The sequence below is a fragment of the Rhinolophus hipposideros genome, assembly GCF_964194185.1.
Source record: "Rhinolophus hipposideros genome assembly, chromosome: 12".
NCBI lineage: Eukaryota > Metazoa > Chordata > Mammalia > Chiroptera > Rhinolophidae > Rhinolophus > Rhinolophus hipposideros.
The window spans coordinates 39,255,383-39,277,594 of NC_138058.1; the positions used below are offsets into that span (position 1 = coordinate 39,255,383).

The 22,212-nt window shown below is 43.0% G+C and overlaps 1 protein-coding gene across 3 annotated transcripts in view; it reads right to left on the minus strand.

Annotated features, from left to right (window-relative positions):
• SPTBN1 (spectrin beta, non-erythrocytic 1) overlaps positions 1-22,212 on the minus strand; it is a gene marked incomplete at its 5' end in the record, with an annotated part of 180,330 nt that overhangs the window by 78,063 nt on the left and 80,055 nt on the right. The gene's annotated exons all lie outside the window — the stretch shown is intronic.

The following is a 22,212-nucleotide window of genomic DNA, read 5'->3' on the forward strand; positions in this document are numbered from 1 at the left end:
TTTTTTCAAGTGAAAAAAGGGAGCAACAAAAGGGGGACATAAAGAGCGAGATCGGTTTTTCTGTTGTTCTATTTGTTTTGGAAACTTAAACCTGTTGTCTGGCATAACTGACATGCAAATTTCTTCCCACAAAACAGAATGCTGATCTTTATGTAACATCCCAGAGTATGAACGCACAGGTAGGCCCCTCCACTCCAGTTCCCTCCCATCCCCAACAAGCAAGGCTTTATCTCCCACCCTACAAAGTGAGGTACTCACAACAGGTGTGGGGACCTGGCTGTTTGCAGTTTTGCCAGTTTGTGGGGGAGCAGGGCGAGAATAAACCAACCCGGTCATAGGAGGAGTATTACTGCTAGTTACCTCGATAAGCCTGGAAGTGTACCGCTATAACTAATTTGTTCTTCAGGGGTATTTTATTGCATTAATGTAAACTGTGGCTGTTTCTCCTCACAAACCTCTATACAGATGATCATCTCGGAACGGGGTGGGAAGGGCTGGAAGCCCACAGAGGTTCTGCTGGGGTGGCAGAGAGCAGAAGTTCTTCTTTCAGGACTAGGTCAAAGTACGTGAAAATAAACTAACACTATTCCTTGGACTTGGAAAAAAAACAAATCCTTTCACTTACTGAAGACATGGAGAAATGGGCACTTGTATGTGGTTGCTGGGAGGGTAAGTGGGCAATATCAAAGTTGAAATATGCATTACCTCCATCTACCAATCACACCTGTAGATATTTCCTTTCTAGGAATACCTGTGCAAGAGTACAAAGCTGTGCAGGATATGGGGGGCAGATTTTTTAAATAAATATAAAAAATGGACAGCAACAATGTTAACAGGAGACCAGAAACAATAGACCCAAACAGGTTGATAAATTAAAACGTGATGCATCCATATAAAAGAATAGTGTGAATGCATTAAAAAGAGTACGGGAAATGTGCAGTATACAGGCTAGGAAGAGGGTCATGAATGAACAGCCACTTACAGAACAGTGTGTAATACGTACTTTGATCCTATTTCTGAAACATTTAAAAGGTATTTCCATTTGAGGGGAAAACACACAATTCATTTTTACTTGGTAAAAGAACTGAGGCTCACCTATGGGTCTGAGATGGATGGGCAGGAAACAAAGGGGCCCTTGCTGGAAGACAAAGAATTCTCCCAGGGCACCACCAAAGGTCATATGTGAAATGTCATCGTTAATGAGTATTCTAAAATAAAATGCCACCCTGTATTTTCTCTTTCTTCTGGGGAATACTGTATCAGTATTTAACCTTATACAACATTTATAAACAAAACAGGGTAAACAAATATTAATACTTCCTTTCAATAGTTGGGGATACTGAGGATATTAATACACAAATAGGTGCCACTCACTGAAGGAACACTGAGGTCTGGATGCTAGGGGAGCACGTTTTTAAACCAGGTTCCCAACAAGGGGTGCCAAAGGAATAAATGAGAAGCCTCGCGGTCAGGCCTCAAGCACCTTCTCCCACTTTGGTCAGAAGAGCTCTGGCTTTATACCCTTCATTTACCAGGGTTCCACCACAAATCTCATTTACAGGGAAAACAAATTCCAGTGTTTAACATTTTGTAAATTGCTGGACTAAGCAAAGGAAAGTAAGGATAGATGCTGGACAGGTGTCCAGTTTAATGACACACCAGTCTGGCTGACCGGTATTTACACTGCCCAGTAACAGGTGACAAGAGAGGAACAAGCAAAGCACTGTGGGAGCCACTGACCAGAGGTGAGTCCAGGGGTCAAAGCTTCAGCCTTGAGATTGGAGTCCAGATGACATCACCCACGAGCAGGAGGACAGGATGAGCACCCGTGCAGGTAATGTAGCAGTGCCTGAGCTACACAAGGGGGATGCTGAGGGAATTCATTGCCAGCTCCCACATCCACCCCATACTGAGGTGTACCCTGTACTGTAAGGGCAGGCACTCTTCTAAGCACATCACCAAAACCCGTTTAATTCTTAAAACCACCATGTGACGTACTCATCATCAGACAACTTTTGCGTAAGAGCAAACTACGGCTCACAGAGGTTCCATGACTTGCCCACAGTCAAAAATCAAGTAGAGCCCCAGGAGTTTAAAGCAAAGTCTGCCTCCACAGCCCTCACTGCTCGAAACAGGATTCTACACCAGCAAGGACCTTACGATGCAACTGAGATAAAACAGGGTTCAAGCCTGATGCTGAATAAGGATTTTCCCCATCTAAAGGGAGCTCACAGGAGTGAATCTTGTAAGGTCACCTTAATCCCTGACAATGCTCACACCAGGAGTTTTGCTTACACAGAAGCCATCATCAGAACGAATCCTCCATATTTCAATTTTGATCTCTCTTCCTTTCAATTTTCATCTCTCTTCCAAGTCCTATCAAGGGAAGTGTGCTCCTCTCCCTTGCCCGACACCGTGCACCACCCAGGAATCCTCGCTCTCCATCACCACCAACCCACCATAAATCCAAAGATCAACACCTTCCCTTTCAAAGGCTGCCTCGAGCCACTGCACAGGAACTTCCATCACTATCCCATCCCGACCCCGACTGCAATTCCTCCTTTGGAACTAGGGAGTCAAGAAAACTAGCTTAGTAGTTGTTTTGTCATTATGTATGTTAACAAACAGATGAGGTAATTTGAGATTGCATGTTTTTTAAAAAAGCATCGATATCGATTGAAGGCTTTGAACAAGCCTCAGTTACATACAACCAAACATCCGGGTGTTTTTCCTTTACCGGTTTCCAGAGCCCCCCTATTCTTGGCACTGATAATTACAGGAATCCCATGCACCAAACCACAGAACAGCACATCTGCAGCCAAGGGAGTGAAACGCCCGCTGCCTGGCATGGGGAAAGGTCCTCATTCAGATTTGGAAGGAAGAAGAACAATTAATTCATCAAAAGTAGAGCTTGTGGTAATTAGCAGCAGCGACGAAAATGTTTAGCTAACTTTCCTCTTTTTATCTTGAGGCAGGTCCTACAGACAGATGTGCAGGATTAATGAGGTTTAATGAGACCTGCAGCAGCTGGCTGATGAATCAGCACGGAGGAGGCAGTACTGAGAAGGGGACAGGGGTTTTACTCCTGGTATGAGCTCAGGGCCTTAGACAGATGATTATTTTTTTCAATTGTGGGGGATGGACATCCACCCCCCAACCCCCAGGAAAATCCCTGGAAAGCCTTAGAAATGGTCCCAGGGCAAATAAAGAGTTTTAAACAAAAGGCAAAGAAACCAAACCGTGAATGCTAGTGAATACTGCTGCGCTTCCTGGGGGTTGGCTCACCCGCAGAGGAGGAGGGGGACCCTTAGAGCCCAGAGGCAGTGGCCACTCGGTGCCAGCCATGCACGATTCCCTGGAAAGCAAGACCAACTTCTGTCAACACCAAAGGAGGCCCGTGTCCTGAGCAAGCTGTACAGTCACCAGCTGGTGTCTCACTGGAGCCCTTACTGGGAATTCTCAATTCAGAGCATCCCTTCCTCCCCAATACTAAAAATATTAGAAGGTTTATTAATCATGAAGAAGAAGCATTTAATGACGATCGACAATTTCTTTGCTCTCAATCCTACATGTGTATTATCATTAAATTTGCCTCACTTTTATCTCATCTTGGCTACTTCCAGGCCTGAAAGTGCATGATAGGAACCCAGACCTTTTCAGAATTAACTAGTTACTGGCAAGAGGCTATGATGGAAAGAAGTATTTTGTTGCTGTTAAAAGAGTGACAATCTGACGATACTGTAATTATAATCCCCCCTTCCCTCCACACACAAATAAACAGATGATGGTAAAACTATTATTGATCCTTCCAATTCACAAGGCCTGTGCTTCAAACTACTTTCCCAATAATGCAGGTAAGTCTGCCTTTTATGTAATGTAGTCAAGAAATAGGCTCTGAAGAGCCAGTGTGGGTATTAAAACGGAAGTGCCCAGTAAGTGGGCCAGAAGCAGCTAAAAGTTGCTGGTTTCCCAAAACTTTCAGAAGCTTTTTAGTTCCACATATTTTTACTACATTTCACTTTGTTTTGCTTCACAGAAGTTGGGTCTTTCACAAATTGAAGCCAAGACCCTCCACCAGCAAAAAGATTACGACTCACTTTATTGTGATACTCGCTTTATTGGGGTGGTCTCGAACCGAACCCATGTTATCTCCCCGTGATACACCCGTGTAGTTCTACCTTTAAACCCCACCGCCCAGCACACCAGCAAGCAACAAAAATCTACTCCTTACATAACAATAAAAATCCCACAGCAACCTTCACAGGGGGGTTTACTTCAAAGAAAAACAGCCCTGCAGCCATGGCTGTCGTGAAGAGGATATTCTGGGGTTCCACCTGCCCATTTGGAAGCTTGAAATTTTTTCAGTATTAGCTTCCTTCCCCACAGGGGCCAGAGGTTGTCAGAACCAGCCCAGGTTTCATATATGGCTTTGACGTAAATTAAAATATTCTCCTGTTAATTATTTACATAAAGAAGGTCATACATGTTCATCCCAGCAACACCAGAGAGCAGTTCTCATCAGCAGCTTTTACCCCAGAAAGAAACATTCAAGTTCAGCAAGACAGATATAGGTTTATAACCTGTTTCCAAAGTAAATATCGCTAACTGCTGTAGGCTATTTACTTTTAAAGTTTTTAGGATCTGTCACTTTGTACTTTCTTGCAAGACCTGACAAACAATACAGCCATTGTGGTCTTAATGCATTGGCTAGTTCCGGTTCCTACATTCTCATCAATTCTCTAAGGCTTACCTTATTACCTAACCCAAACGTGGACAGTCAGGAGTTACTGGGACTCACAAAGGTACTTTTCAAAACTCCACACAGCAGATGTGTCTTCCAATTCAAAAGCAGGACTGAACAGCAACACTCAACGGCCCAATCTTCAGCTAAGTGAGGCTCCGGTCTGCCCACGGTGTTGGTAGTAACAGCCTGAGATACTCCTGCTGACTGTAGTGTTCCTACTACAAAGAGTTCATGAAGCGACCCTTGCTGGGTGCTATGGTCCCTACATGCCAATGTGAAAGATGGGGAGTTGAGGAGTGTTCAGAAATGTCTGGTTTCCCCATGTAATGGCCACACACTGGCTATTAGCTCCACAGCATCAATCTCAAAATGCGGTCGTTCACCACGTGGTACTGTATTCTCTCTCACTGGGTGACACTCTTACACCTGAGGGGTACCACATGATGAATGCAAATGGTTATGAATTCTGACTGCATGCTTGTCATAGCTCCTTGTAAGTATATTGCATTTCAAAGAAAAAAGAGATCACTTGATGTATATAAACCCATAAGATAAACTTTATTCTAAAGAGATCGAAATGGGAGTTTACAATGTACGCACTCATATAAGAGGGTCGTTCTACAGCACTCTCAAAAGGAAAATTTGAGGGGAAAACAGACATATAGCAGTGATGTGGCACCCTTCCGTCCAGCCTTCCTAAGAAACATATTCACATTTTTCTGGATAGAGAGGCCAAAAAAGAGAACAAAGCTGGTGTTCACCAACCAGCAATCCTATGATGAGTCTTGTGATTCCAGAGTCTCCAGGCAGCAGAACGATCATCACACACACATAAAAAAATGATCATCAGGAGACACTTACCAAGGCCAAATTAAATCATTTCTGGAACAATCAGAAATCGTGGGGTATAAACAATAAATACAAATTACTTGCTTCTCTTATGCCAAATTTACAACACAATGGACGGCAAACAAAACCAAGTTTGTGGTTTTAGGGTATGACAAGTAAGGTGCCTCTCTTAATCACTACTTTTATATCCTCTGCAGGGAAACTCAAGAGGCAGCCTGAGAACAAAACGCGAAGAGCAGCTGGGAGTCTTCACTTATGCTTGGCAGCAGCAGTGGAACCAGAAACAGGGATTAATTCACTTTATTCACACACGGTCATCATAGAACAAAAAGGCAACTCAGCCTAAATACACTAACAAATGTTCCAGCAGCTGAAAATGTTTCAAGTCAAGAAAGGTCAGCAAACTGTTAAGAATCTGAACTTAAAACGTGGGTTTTGGGCCCAACTACTCCGTGTTCCTAGGTAAGGGGGCCACCACTGCCAACTGCTCCAGGGCGACGGTCTGTGTAGCCCAGGCCTCGCGGATGAACCTCATACTTTTAACACCAAAGTTCTATTTCAGTACTAGTGCCCTTCATTCCAGGTTGTTCAAGTTTCTTTACAAATAATTTGACCTATTGGCAAAATACCAGGCAAAAACAAAAACCAATAAACACCATTACCAAAACCAAACACAACTAAAACCAATACTGCTAGAATAGAAATGGTGAGTTTGTGATATGGCGACAACTTGTAACATTGGGGGGGGAAGGATGGCGTCTGCACTCTCAGCTGAGTCCCTCTCATTCTGCCAGTATCACCAAAGCAATCTACTACCAAAAGGAATAGTCCTCTGAGATTAGGCAAGGCGTGAATGTTACACTGCATTTACCACGATTAAGAGTGAAAATTTCACCAAATCCTTTACAGTTGGAATGGGATCAGGAATTTTTGCTTCTCAGTAATTGCTCTCACCAAACCCAGGTTGCCAAGTCCTAACAAAATGCTAATCTGAGAATTACAAAAGCACAGGCTGCATGCATCATGGGGGAAATAGTCCTGAGAGATTCTGAAGCCAGAAAACAGACTGCTGCTGCTGGCTTGGCATGCCGACCCTACCACTTACTAGCTAAATGTCCTTGGGCAAAGTTTTCTTTGCACCTCCATTTCCTCACCTCCAAAATGGAGATAATTCTTACCTCTCAGGGACGCTGTGAGGAGCACAGGAATCAATACATGCAGAGCACTTACAACGGTGCTTACAAGTATCAGGAAGTCTCAGCTGTATTACTATCACCACTGCTGGGACCCACTTGCCTTCCTTCTCTGTGCGTGAGGCTATACCTCTTGCTTTTGCTTCCCCTCTGCTCAGTATCCATCCTATTAGTTTCCCTCCAAGACTGATTCTGTGAGCTCAGAGAACACAGAAGCCTACATTTTTCTTAGCAGTGAGCATCTACCCAGCAGAGCCTTGGAGAGAAGCGTACACTGAAATGAAAGTTACCGCTGGTTACTGGTACCAGTAGTACCACTAAGTTACTTGCAGGGGCCTTCAAATCTGTTATCAGATGGTGATCTAACAACGCTTTCTAACCTGTGAGAGAAATCAGATGCCAGTCACTCGTGCAAGGTCATTTCATCGACACCACCCACTGGGCACCTGATTCCCTGCACTGGTGCCAGTATGAGCTGGATGCTGGCTAACAAAAGGAGGCAAAACTCCCAACTAACAATAACAAACACGAATACCTGAAATGGAAGGAACACATATACATCACATCCTAAGCAGATGTCTAGCCATTCCCCCAACATGCCTCATGGGTTCCCGGCTCCCTCTGGTCATATCCCATCCCGAGCCCCAAAAAGAAATGGAAGCAACTAGAGCCCACAGCTATCTTCCTGGGCCTAGGCACGCCTCCCATCCATGTTCTAGCTTTAAGTCGTTAATGGAGCAAGGCGGCAGCCGCAGAAAGAGCAGCATATCTAGGTACCAGGAATAAAACACAGCCCCTCACCCACCTCTCCCTCTACCTCTGCTGCCATAACCTAAACTGAACCAGGTTCTGGGAGCTGCTCTATACACCCACCCAAACATGTTTCTTTTGTGCTACAGGTTAATTCCTGTCTCACCCAGGAGAAAGGAAGAAAGACAGGGTTTTCATGACTGCCTGAGCAGAGGCATGTTGGGACCCAGCTGTCCAAATGTATGTAAACACATTTTCCCTCTCCTTTTGTTTGAGAGGTTTGTGGACAGATTCACATGAATCCTTGATATCTCGAGGTGGAGTCATCAAGCAGTCTGGGCGCCACTAAGTCACCACCATTTTTGCATCATGAGAGATCTCTGGCTGCAGGTATTTCATCTCTAACAACTCAAAATCCAGTGCTCTCCTAGTACCAGCTGTGGTTCTACCTATATGCATGTCTACAGGTACAGTAGTACCTCGGTTTTCCAACGTCTCCGTTGACGAACATTTTGGTTTATGAATGCCGTAAACCTGGCAGTAAACGCTTCGGTTTTCGAACACGCCTCAGAAGTCGAACATGTCACACGGCTTCCGCTGAGTGCAAGATCCTGAGGCCTAGCTGTTGGCTGTTTTCGAACGTTTCAGAACTCGAATGGTCCTTCCAGAATGGATTATGTTTAAAAACCGAGGTACCACTGTATATTCAAAGGGATCCTGCTACACCAACACTTAGTATCACCTGAATTTAGACCATTACCAGTTCACCGTCCCCCTACCCAATACCCTAACTGCATTTACCACACCCTGTATCCACGTGCAGCTGGATGTCAGCTCTGTCCGACAAGATATGTAGAAGCATTACCCGTCCCAGAGATGGAACGCCCCTCGCAGGATCAATGATAAGCACATTTGTAGACTGTTGTTTATAATGGAATGATTTACTCACCAATAGCAAGTTTAATCACAAGGGGATATCTGAGAAACCTGACAGGTGAGCCTTCCGTTTTTAAGCTGTGCATTCAATTTGTTGCTAGGTTAAGTGCAACACTCAAACACCTGTGAATTTGGCTGAATTCCCTCATAAGAATGATTAAATACGTGTTTTAAGCAAAATTTAAAATGAGATTAAAATCCATACAATCTACCCATGTGCAGACAGACAAGTAAACTACGCCTTGCTATTTGCTTCTACTTATATAGAAAAAGCACACACTTTTAAGTTCAAACAAATGACGACAACGGCCCCCGTGGTGCAGAATTTCTCAGTCACCCAGTTTGTCACTTGCTGTCTAAAGCCACCTCAGTTCAGCTTTCTGATCCTCAGGTTCCTCGATCCACAGAGCAGGTACGACACCACCTACCTCACGGAGCTACTGAAAGGGTAAACAATACGTCTGTGAAGACCCCTGATGCACACCTGCCTCCTGCCAGAGGCCCACAAAAACTTTTTTTGAAGCCACAGCAGTGCAGGAGACAGCAGCTTGTGGTTGAATTTTACATCACAGGCCTCAGCGGACTCCTGAGCAGTGTGGTGCAAAGGGCACGAACTCTGATTCCAAACCGCACAGATCAGGCCTTCTCCGCACCACTGGCTCACCTTGGGCGACATAAGCATGCCCATCCTGAACACAGGGAGAGCACCAGGTGACTCCAGCACACAGATTCCCAACAACCAATGGGCTGTCTGACCCTGGGGGAGAAGAGCTGACCTCCAGAGGCAGGAGGAAGGAAATCACAGCATAAATCCTAAGCCCAGAGGGGAGGATGCTTTCTGAGAAACTAGGGCTGAGGAAGCTACTTCAAAGCAGACACAAGGAACTGCGTAGGGTGCTGGTCCAACGGCTCCCTCCACACCCATCCCCACCTAGGTCCTCCCGGGAAGATAACCGTCTCTGATAAGGCAGCCTGGAGTAGGGCTGTGTGAACACACAGCTGGGCGTGACTGCCAGCCCACCACTTACTAGCTGTATATTGAGCAAGTCACTTACTTCATCTCTCCAAGCCTTGGTTTCCTCATCTGTAAACAGAGATAATGTCTGTGCCTATCTCTAGCCTTCTTCTGAGCAGGCAATGAGGTAATGCATAGAATGAATGGCACAGAGCCCAGTACATAAGCATTCAATAAATGTCGGCCATTGTTACTGAAAAAGGTCTACGTTCCCTTCACAGTGGACACCAGACTAGCCGAGGGGACCTGAGAATAAAGACAGCCTTGCCTTTTATTTCCCACAACAATTTCTTAGATTTGACTATGAATTTGTATTTTTCATAGGAGAAATTCACACACATTGTAACTGATTCTCACAGCAACGCCTGAAGAGTAGGGAAGGCAGGTATATAAAGCACCCCCCTTTCTTAAGAGTCACCCATTCAAATTTTATTACAGAAACTGTGTGTTTTCCTGTCTCTTGACTTGTTTGTGAGCTTCTTCAGGATAGGGATAAACTGTACCCCAGTGCCTGGAAAGGCGCTGTACACAGAAGTACTCTTAAGGCGGAACCCTCAACAGGAGTTAACTAATGCCAATGACTACTATCAGGTCTCCAGCTCCAACAGAAGTTGTTTGTTGGTTTTCAATGCAGGTTGGAATCTTAGCAAATACAATGCATTGTGAATTCCCACCGGGCGAGGAGGAACAAAGAAGACCTCAAGTCAAGGGCTGAATCACTGAGTGACCTGTGCCTCACTTTCCTCTTCTGAAAATCACTGAGCAGAAGAGCTGCTCCTTATCAAACAAAGAGGGAGCAAGGATCCATGACATAATTTATATCTGCAGATGAACTCAGAGGAAAATGAGGTAAGAAAGGTCATTCAGAATCATCGGATGACAACAATGGCTGAACTGTGAATCTGGGCCTACCCTCCCATCTGACTCCCAGCCCACTGGTGGCAAAGACACACAAAGGCAGCTGGCTCCAGAGCCCCTGCCCAGCAGGTTACTGCTCTTGTGCCCCTCCCTCCCTCCAGCCCTCTCTACCTTCCCAAAAAGCCATCTGAATTTACAACCCTGATAAAGATAGTAGCGTGTGGTTCCAGCCAAGCTGGGCTACAGTAAAACCCACTACTCAATGAGTATCCCTTTTAAAAATTGCTTCCTTGTGTTTCAAGTAAAAAATAACCTCCCATCTGAAAATTGAAGTCATGTATATTTACAGAGGAAAAACAAAGATTTGTCTTTTCTTTTCTTTTTATTTAAGGTGGGTGGGTTGGGGATTGGGAAGCACTGAGAGCTGGGAAGTCGTTCTTTGACCAAAATTATTTTTCGCGTAAAATTTCTTCAGTTTAGAAGGCCAAGCTTGCACATTAATCTGGTATGTAAATGTCTGAGGCCCTGCCTCTATTTGCTCAGAGAATTATTAACTGCCTGGCTTCTAGAAAAGCATTACTCACACTGTATCACTGTGAGCAAAGGCCTACTCGCAGTTAGAAGAGTCACATTCATTTTACAGCCACACAGTATAAACTGAATGCTTACCACACCTGGAAGAATGGACCTGTTTCATGGGGTTGCTAGGTAGCTATATTAGTGTAACCCTTAAACTTTCTCCTGGTCCAAGTACTCTGCCTTATCCCACTCAAAGGAAAAAGAAAAAACCCCCCAAAACAGAAGAGACAACCTGATGCCTAATTAATTTCCAGGGAAATGTTTCTGTCGCTCCAAGTACTTTAGTCCCCTGTAGGCTTCCCTCTCCCCTCCTCCCCACCCAAATTAAGTCAATTCCCCAGCGCCCTGCAGAGTACAGGGACTATATAAGGGAGGTCAGTCCCTAGTGTCCTATTCAAATTTCATTTTATCAAAAAAGTAGACACACCCAGATAAGCCCTTCCTGAAGTTACAGTTCAGCCACATCATAGAGCCAAATTCATTATCAGGTGATTCATTCTTTCAGTCAACACATCGTTTATTATTATGTGGCTGCTGAGGCCACCTCTTTTCTCAGGGGAGAAGAGGCAACAGGGAGGAAGATCAACTAACTCACTTTAAAATAAATACATATGCGTTACTGTGTACATTATTTTACTCATTCATTCCTTCCTTTATTTATGAAACATTTATTTATGCACCAAGAGCTTGGAAGGAATACAGGGATGAACAAACACACACACACACTGCCCTCCATACACAGTAATAGTAACAGGCATTTACATATATAATTAGGGTGACCCACTGTCCAGCCTGTCTGGGACCCAGGGAGATTCCCCGGACATGGACCATCCAATGCTAAAACTGGGAAAGTCTCTGGCAAACCAGGATTAGCTGGTCACTGTAGTAAAACAATATACTAAATTATACTACTCGACCACCCCAAGGACTACTAATTCTTCCCAGTTTTTAACAGATGAAGACATGGGGCTTATGTGAATCCACCACCCATGCATTTCTGAAGTCAGATAAAAATGTCCCAGCACTGAACATGGTCTCCAACAACCCTCGGCAGCCCTCCTCACCACCATCACCACTGCTGCCGCCAGGTTCTGAGCACTTCCCCCCACGGCTCCCCACCCACCTGGCTCGGGCTACCCCACCCACTTGCTACCACAGACTGTGCAGCTGGGATTTCATCTGCTTGACAGTTGTTTGCAGATAATGCGTATCTCCCTCTACCACTGCAAGGTGGAATTATTTTTTATAGCAAGTCATTTAAACCTCTGTAGGAATAAATGTCTCCTTCAATAGAAATCAGAGCACTGTTTTCAAGCACCAGAAACCCACTTTGCACTCGACTTGTATTCATTTCTCAACTACTACACACACAAGCTAGCCATTACAGAAACTCACTGGCATTTGACTGTTCAAACAGACAAAGCTGACTTTCAAAGACTCCATATAACTTTACACTTTAAAATAGACTTCCAAAGTTTCCCTTAAAAAAAAAAAACTAATACAAAATGCTAACGCCACGTTCCAAGATATAACCACCATTTGCATGTCACCAAAATAATATCTACGGTTTATATAAGAATTTCATCTCTCTCTCTCCCCCCTTCCCTCCCTCCCTCGTGCAACTAGTCAGTGTTTAAAGAGATATCTCTCACTCCAAAATTCCATCACAACTGCACTCTCAGTGGAGGGGTGGGGGGTAAAATTCACCCAAATAATGACACAGTCTATGTCATTTCCTTGCCACCAGAGAAGATCAGAGCCTCCAAACTTTCTGTTTTGTTCATTCCTCACGAATAAAGTATGCCTCAGTGATCCTCAAATTAACTTTCTACTTACATCATTTCAGCGTTAAAAAGGGACTTTAAGGCCAGATCTTTCACAAGGCCTTTGTGAAACCAAATATACTCCAGCCTGTGTCTCCATTCCACTGTGATTACTGGATTTGCTACTTAGATGTCCTGTGCCTCTCCAAAACAAGGTTGGGAGAGAGACAAGGCTAAGAAAGGCCTTTCAAAAGCAAACACAGTAGAGGCATTCAACAATCTATGGGAGCGCGGTTAATATTAGTTTGCCTGCATAGTTCTGACCAAGTGCTGGGTGCTCTGGCTTCAGCAGTCACTGCTCCAGAGGCTTTTTATGAACTTGGGAGAGGCACCACCGTTGTGACCTTCAGTCTACATCAAACACCACCCTACTCAAGTGACTGCAGTCAACCTGGTGTACTTTCTAAAAGAGAACATGAAAGGGGGTGTGTTTCAGTTGGGTAGTCAGGCAAACTAACCACTCTTCTAACAAACTGAAGGAAACCACACCCAGACAGGTTTCAGGGGTGGGGGTGGGGGTTCAGACACTCAAGTCCAAAAGACTCACCCCTGCTGGGCCTTGCTTTGTCATTTAACCAAGATCTGTAATGTACCAGGTACCGTGTACCACTATGTACCAGGTACCGTGCCAAACACAGTTTACACGAAGTCTCACTTATTCATACAACAATCTTACTGCATAGAATTTGTATTCCCCTCATCCCATAGATGAGGCTAAAAGCTCCGATGAGTAATAAATTGCCCTGATTTTGAAAGCAATTTGGCAATACCATGTTTCTCCCCGACCCCTTTTCTTTCTTCTTCTAAGGGGCAAAAACTTTCAGCCTGTAAGTTTCAGCAGGTGCTTCCCCCCCCCACACCTCATCAATACCCAGTAATTTTAAAGCTTCACCTGCAGACTCACAGGATATGAACACTTACCAAATAACAGATATGTAATGTATTTCAAATCCACCTTTAACATCAAAGCTTGAAGGCCCTGCTAGGTGAATTTGATATATGTGAAACTGAAGTCTAAGCCACTGCAAGAACAGCAACATTCATTTAATACAGCATCATTTTACTAAGATGGAAGGTGGGGAAAAGGGGGGCACTTTTGCTTTAAAAAAATAGCTTAAGTGTATGTAAAAGTTGAAATTATAAAGCATGTATGGACTTAACAACCCTCTACTTCCCAGGACACCATGGTGAAATTCTGAAACAATTTAGAAAAAAATTGGTCCAGAGTATTCCTGTAATTCTCCATTAATACCAAATGGGCAAAAGAAAAGAAACTGTGTTTTTTTAACCTCACAAATTTCTAGAACTGCAGGATTAGCAAGTAGGAAAATCCCAGCCAAATTCTACAAAGACTTACAAAGCTAGGAATTAACCAACCATGATTTAAAGCCCTGTAATCTCCAAGGGCAAAACTAAACTTTCTTTAATTAACTACTATACATTTGGACACCAGATTATTTTTATAGTTAGTTAAAATAACCCAGTTTACTTAAAAGATAATAAAACCCCACAAAACTCCTACCTTTAATACAGACTTTACATAAAACATAAATTTAAACCTCAGAAAGGTCATCACCTTTCTGGGACTATTTCCCTCTCTCTGCTCACAGGGATAGGGGAGGCAAGTAGAGATAGTTTCCAAGGCAGCACTTCTTAAACTTGAATGTGCATACAAACCACTTGAGGATCTGGTGAAGATGAGGTTCTGACTCAGTAGGTCTGGAGTGGACCTAAGATTCTGCATATCTAACAAACTCCCAGGTCATCTACAGACCACACTGAGTAACAAGCTTCTGCGGTAAGTACCTTGCAGTTCAAAATTCAAGGACGCTGCCTCATTGTTTCTACGTGTCTCACTCTGCAAATGCAACAAGCCTCCTAATTGGTCTCCTGCCTCCTCTCTTGATCACTACTCTCCAAAACAAGCATCCACCTCAGGAGTCAGACTGCCTATTCTTTTTTTAAAAGAAAGTCAGAACAAGGCACTCTCCTATTTAAAATCCTCAGTAGCTAGCTTCCCACTACCTGACTTTCTTCCAAATTCCTTAACCTGATTTAAGAGGACCATGCATTCTCCAGCACTTGTCAGTTATCCTACCAGTCCTTGCTTGCTCTGCATTCTAAACTCAGGCCACCCCGAATATGCTCGAATTCCCAAATCCCTCACTTCCTGGTCCCCTAGCTTGAGTCCCTCATATGGAACAAGTTTATTTCTATACTTTCTTCTCATCATCAGTCAACTCAGCCAAAATCTCCAACATAGATGAAACACATTTCCTAGCCAGAGGACAGCTGCTCATCAAAAAGCAGGTAATCAATACATAGCTGTTAATAAACAAATAGAATAAACATTTAAAAAGCAAGCCCTCTCTCTCTCTCTTCTTTTTTTAACCCAACACACACACCAGAAGTTCACAGCATGGTGTAAGCAGTGTCTTGAGCCCCACGCCATCAGTCACCAAACAAGATGAGGAGACATGGCTGCTGTGGGGCCTCGCCCTGAAGCCTCAGAGAAGGAGTGGGATCAGTGAAGCCAGGGCAGTGCCAAGAGTGCAAGCCCTCTCTTTTTAAAATCAGTTTTATTATTTTATTTCTTAGGATTCTTCTTGCTCTAAAGCAACCTAGATTAGTGACCAACTACTGAGCTTTAAATGGCAAGCCCTTTGCACCCATGAAATGGTTTAACTGCCAAATTTGTAATTAAGTCAATTCAGCAAAGAATACTAAAGTTAAAAAAAAAAAAAAAAAGTTTGCAATGTCCCTAACATTTATTTCCCATCATTAGTTTTTCACAGCTACGACCTGAGAGTTAATAACTTGTCAGGCTAGAGGGGAAAATGGCACTGAGATCTAAAAATGGCTGTGATCTACCTACCTGGCTTATTCTGATAACATGCACAAGAGTCATTCTAGTACGAACAAGGATATGGCTGGTGAACCTATCATCAAATTGAAAACCTGAAGCTCTGTCGCTATTCATGTCATTTGCCAAGAGAGGGAAACAAACTCTGAAGTCCATATTTGAACTGTTGTGCAAATAGTGGAGTTCTCAAAGTTCATCTATAGGTTGCAGTTTTCTTTAAAAGAAATGATTATGGAAACAATAACCATACTTTATATTTTTAATAGCACGTGGACGTTTTCAAGGAAACTTCATATAGATTCTGGCATTTGCTGTTCAACACAACCCTAGAAGGTAAATCTGACAGGTATTCAGATAAGGAAAGCAGCCCAGAGCTTCAGAGATCCAGGAGAGGGCCACAGTCAGGCGCCACCTGCCTCCCTACCAGAGGCCAAGTTGCTGGGATTTTTGTTTTTAAGGTTAAATCCAACAGAATTCGTATTAAGAATCGAAACGGAATTAAACCAGATGCCTTGCTGAACTGTCCTCAGAACATATACATACTATTATCTTTATCTGTCCTAAACTTACACCTCTTTCTAGATCGGTCTTCACACCGACTCGGTGGAGGAACTGGGAAAGATAACTGACCCCATCTGGCAGGTGAGAGCTTCCCTGCTTTAGCAAGATGGAGCCCATTCCTGACTGCTTAAATGCCTTTTCCACTATTAGACAGTTTTGTTCTAAAACACCCTTTTTTACAACTCTTTATTCCCAGTAAGAAATCAAATATAGTGCTTGCTCCTATGTGGGAGCAATTCAGGCATTCTGTTCCTCCCCAGGCCCCCCCACCCCACCATCAATTGCAAAGACTGGTCAAATGATCCAATTAGGAAGTGATTCTCAAACTTTCATGTGCATCAGAGACACCAGGCAGGCCAGTTAGAAACACCTATTGCTGGACCCTACCTACCCCGTTTCTGATTCAGTAGGTCGGAAGTAGGGCCTGAGAATCTAGATTTCTAGCAAGTTCCCAGGCCATGCTGATACGGTTCGTCTGGAGACCTCATCTGGAGAACCACTGCAGTGAAGTAGTCCATAATATTCACTTTATTTACTCTTTAACAAAGACTTAGTGACTGCTATGCTATACGTAAGATCAGTTATGTCATACTTTTGTCTTTAAGCTCCCAGCCTTTGTCGAATGTAGGGAAAACAGAGGCAAAATCTCCAACTATCACCAAAACCAGTTAGTGAAAATCACAGAATGACCAAATGCTTAAATTAAAGGAAGGGAATCCACGCAGGGACTCTGACCTCTCCTCCCTCTGGGAATACTCAGAATGAAATGGCATCTGAACTAAACCTCAAAAGAATGATCCTGACACAAGAAATAGTTCCTGGTGGAAGAAACCAGGAGAACACTGTCTCAAGGCCGGAAAAAGACAGGTAGGTTTAGGGAATCACAAGTACTGTCGATTAGGGAGTAACAGCAGCTGGAGATGGAAGGTTGGCTGGAGTCAAACCCCAAAACTTTTGGCAGGGAGGAGAGCTCTTATCAGGGCCTGGCTTTAGGGAGGCTGGGCAGCTGGCAAGGGGAGGCTTTAGAAAATCATGGAACGAGACTGAAACAAGGAACAGACCCCTTCCCAGGCCCAAGGCAGAGAACAGTTACCCAGAAAGCTTCCTCAGCAGTCAGCAAGTTTATAGCCCCAGAATCTCACGACCCTCTAAAAAGTGCTATCTTTTTCTCAGAGGGAGTTACTGATCCCCCTCCTCTTCTTCCTAGCTGGTCTGCAAGAGTTCTAATAATGAATTGTTCCAGTCAAGCACTGGATTGAAGCTGAAAGAATAGGTGTTCCGTGGCTGTCAGTGGTCCTAGCCCACCAAAAACTGAGAGCACCACATGTTCAGAAATCTGAGGGGTTCTGAGTTCATTAATTTTCCATGCCACCAGAATGAACTCATGATCTAGGTAATGGGTGTCGTGGCTCATATTTAACTCACACTCTGTGGTCCTACAGGAAGATCATCAACTTTGGAGTCAGAAAACCTGGATTCTGGAGAAGTAGCTTCATACTGGTTGCTCATAATCCAATGATCTCTTTATCTATAAAAAGTTTAAGAGACTATCTACCCAATAGGATTATTATTAGTGCTAAGGAAATGTACATTTATTTAGAACCTACTAAGTACTATTAGGTTGGTTGGTGCAAAAGTAATTGCAGTTTTTGCAATTATTAACCTTTTAAACCGCAATTACTTTTGCACCAACCTAACACATCCCATGGCTGGGCACTTTAAATAATCTTATTTAGTTACTTAAGCAAAATGATACATACTAAATGCTATACACATTAAAATAATTACTATTATTACCTCATTCAAAAAGGATTCTGTTCACAAATCTGTTAGGAATTTCTAAATTTTGAGCTGAAACTCTGGTAAACTGGTAAAAGGAGCGTTTGTTTTTTTGTTTTTAAATTGGTGACTTATCCTTATCTCATAAGGTTATCTGGGCTTAGAAAAACTATGGTACCACAGGACTGGCAGGTATCCAGACCAAAAAGCCAACCTTTAATGCTTTCATTAAACCCAAAAATGTTCTTATAAATCTTGTTCCCCCCAACCAAAGCAGGAATATCACTTGTCACCAACAATTTTCACTGTCATAACTGAAAAAATCTGAAGGATATTACTTTATATTTAAGAACTTAAAATTTTCTTCATGACAAACAGAAGTAAACCCAGGTTTCAGAAATTAAGCAAGACAAACATGTAGTTGACTTAACTGGAAAGTTCTTAAAAACTGAAGAATAAATTTTCTTCATGATCTGCAGGTATAAACCCAGCAATATTCTTTCCCTAATAGTTAAGAAATAGGGTGAGGAGGAGGAGGGAGAGGAGGGGAGGAGAAATTCAACAAGGCAACTCTGAGATGGCATGTAACAAATTTGAGAGCGCTTACACATTCCCATGACCCAAAACTCCAGTTTTCCTCTGTGTCCCAATGAAGACAGACTATTCCATAACTCTTTCTGGATAGTGGGATAAATTCATTGAGCCAGAACAAAGATAAAGCACATTCTCCAGAAATACCAGGTTCTGGATGTCGGTGTTAGGCTGCAAAGAAGGCAGTAAAAGTTCATTTTGATGCTTTTCAACTAATTCAATTAGTTCCTGTCTTCATTACAACCCCACTGCCAGAGCCAATAGAATCAGTGCTGGGGCAGAGGGTGGGGGTGTTGGGGAAGCAGGTAGGCAGGAAAAGGAAATCAGGTTAACGTGAGCATTTCACAATGTTACCCTGTCATTTTTTTTTGCAGAAATAAAATATTAATATTAATATCTAGAAGTCTGGGTAGAGAAAGTTACAGAACAATGTGCAGCCTGAGCCCATCAATACCTGTGACCCTGCACAAGTTATTTGATTCTGTCTTCTCATCTTTAATCTCAGAGGTGTTATGAAAACTGGGTAAAATACCATTCATAAAATACCATCTCCTACTAACATGTCTGGTACGTGGTAAGCACTCAGTGAGATCTTTTTTCCCCACCAACCCCAACGGAAGAGACAAGGAGCTTTATGGAGTAAGTAGAATGTGAGCACAGTGTTAAAAAGTCATAGGAAGGATTTCTGTATGTGAAATGGAATAGTGGGACATTTGAGGCAGAAGGTAGATTATCCAGGGCTGGGTTTTATGAAGAGCTGCGGGCCTGCCTACCTGGATGATTTGATCGGAATGTAAGAACTGGAATAGGAAGTATGTGGGGTGGGACCATTTGGGGGAGGGTCCTGAATGTCAAGCTAAGGAGTCTGGAATTTAATTTACACAGCAGGCACAAGTAATCATTTCTGAGTAGCAGAGTGGCAGGAATATTTTCCTATAAGGAGTGAAAATGGAGAAAAGGTATTATGAACCTCTGTTTCTACAAACACATTTTTCTAAATATGTGAGGCTGGGTTTTGCTGTGTTTCAGTATTCCTCTTTAACTCAAAAAAGAAAAACAAAACAACTATTCCAACCTTTCAAGATACACGAACAGGATGAGTAAGGTGGTAACTTAATTTTGCAGGTGAAATTTTTCAAAGAGAGAGAGCAAGCATTGGGTGTGTCTGTGAGGTGTGTGCTGGGTGTTGGTGGTTAATGTTTGAAGCCATCAAAAGTAGAAGGTCCTGTCTCTTCTCTTATACCTGGAGCATTAGTGTGATAAACATCACTCTATATCTCAGGCCCTTAAATCACCAAGGTTTTGTTTCTAATCACACTTACCCATAAATCTCTAGAAACTACTTCATCTAAATAGACGCGACTCATTTTAGTATCTTAGTTTAGTTCCCTTAGCTAGAACATCAAATCTCATCCCATGGTCCCACCTGAAATTTTTAGGATCCAGTGTGAAAATATTTGAAACCAGCAAAAATGCAGAAATATCTCCCACGAAATCACAGTACTCTCAGACATAGGATAGGTAGACACTAAATAAGAGGTATTTAAAAAAATTAATAAATTCAGAGAAGCAGTTTGCCAATATTGGGTTACAAGTGCTAGAAAGAATACCTGAAAGAGAAAAAAGGCAGCTTTGCAGGCATGTACAAAATTAAATCAGCAGATAAGACTTTGTATGTTATCAAAGATGTTAGCGATTGGAAGAAGTACAAATACTAAACAAAATACCAAAGTGGGAATGGAAAGTGGGGAAGGGAAACGGTTTTATCAAAAATTCTCCTAAAATTGCTTAAAATGCAATCAGCTCCATTTGTTACTAAGGTCGAACCTAAATGTTTGTAATTCTCCTGGGATTCACCCTACTTGAAAGTTAATCCACTCTTTCTCAGTTCCTCAACATGGGTGGTTTTCTGTTATAGAAATACCAACACGAAACTTGTGCAACTTCTAAACCACAATATTTAGAAATAAGAAAGTTATTTGGAACTAAATTAGAAGACACACCAAAAAAAAAAAGGTCACCACACAAAAATGTGAAGCCCACCCCTTTTGAAGGGATTTCCTTGAGAAACAGTTATGAGGTAAAAATATCAGGAGCACACGGTGATTTTTTTTTTTAATTTAAATTTTACTTTGTCCAGGGAGGACAGTTTAAGACATTTCCTGTGTGTAAGCTCCACCCTTTTCAGTGAGCAGTTTTACAACCATCCTCAAACCTTTCAGAATAACAGCCTTTTGTTATGGATGGGCCTATAGGTACACTCCTCCCCACACCTTCTTATGTTTTCTCCTTGGTTTTCCATTTCTTCTGATTCCCCCATGGGTGCTTTCTCCTTGGCATAGGACACAATGAAATAGGGAGCCTGGGCCATGCGAAGAAGAGGTGCATCCTGAATTCTCAGAACCTGAAACTGTGGGGCTTTTAACATAAGACCCAAAAGATAAGGAACACACTCCTCTCCCTCTTTATCACTTGCGTATTTCCCCCACCAGCCCTGGCCGGTCAAGTTTCCAAAGAAGCAAATTCCACCTTTGTAGAACTCAAGAGGAATGAACCAAAGACACAAAATCATTCCCTGGAGGGGATGGAGCTTCCTCTTAGCTAACTGCCCAAGGAATGCAGCTCAGCCTAGCAAATGTTTAAAATCACGTCCTGGTCTGTCTCTTGTTTTCCAGAAAAGTGTCATTACTGTCAGCTATTTCACAAGATAAATAAACCTATGAATGAAAAATATCCTCCCCCCTTCCCAATGAAAACATTCTAGGACTGAGCTGCTTCCTTCCTTCCTCCTCCTCCGCGCAGGAACCACATTTGTGGCACCAAGAAGAGTTAAAATAAGAAACATACACAGTCTGAGAAGGCTACTTTTTCACAGCACTCGAGCCATTCCCAGCCTACTACTTGATTCTACCGGCTTTTAATCGGAAGTTCTGTTTTCAGTTATGAGTCCTTTTTCATATAGCTCTGAGACACCGCGGGCCAGGCCTGCTGGCTGAGCAGGGGCAGCCAAGGGCTTCAGGGGCCAACCCAGCTGCAGGCTTCAGGCCCATCACCTCACATACTGCTGTGCACAGCACCCTGCTCTTCATAAAAATATGTGTACTAAAATACTGCATTCATTCAATTATTTGAGCCTAATATAGACTCCAAGAAACCTGTAATTGATCCAACTAATCCAACCCACATTATTGAAATGACAATAACTGGTTTTCATTATAAATTACACAGCCCACTAAAATGATGGGAAGGCTCTCCCCCAACACAATACATCAAAAGAGTTAAAATTAAGCTTTAGAATCAAAACTGTAATTTACTCAAGGCTTAGGAACAAAAAGACCACTCCCTCCTCCCCTCTGCCATTGTTCCACAGGACTGGGTGTAGTGCAGTGCACTTTACACCTTTAGGCTTCCCTAGGAGGTAAGAGGCTGGGGGTGGGAGGCACAGGCCACGGGAAATCAGACACTCACATACTAATAGGTCTACGAACATTGATCTACTGAGATGCAAAGATACCTCAAAGGACAGAAAATGTGTATGGGGTGGGTAGCAGCAGACAACCCAAAGAGCCAAAAGGATACTTGGAGAGCCAGAGGGACTCCAAATGGTGGCTTTTCTGAAGTAGAGTAACACACTGTCTCTAAGCAGTGAATGGGGTGCTCCCAGCCAACCA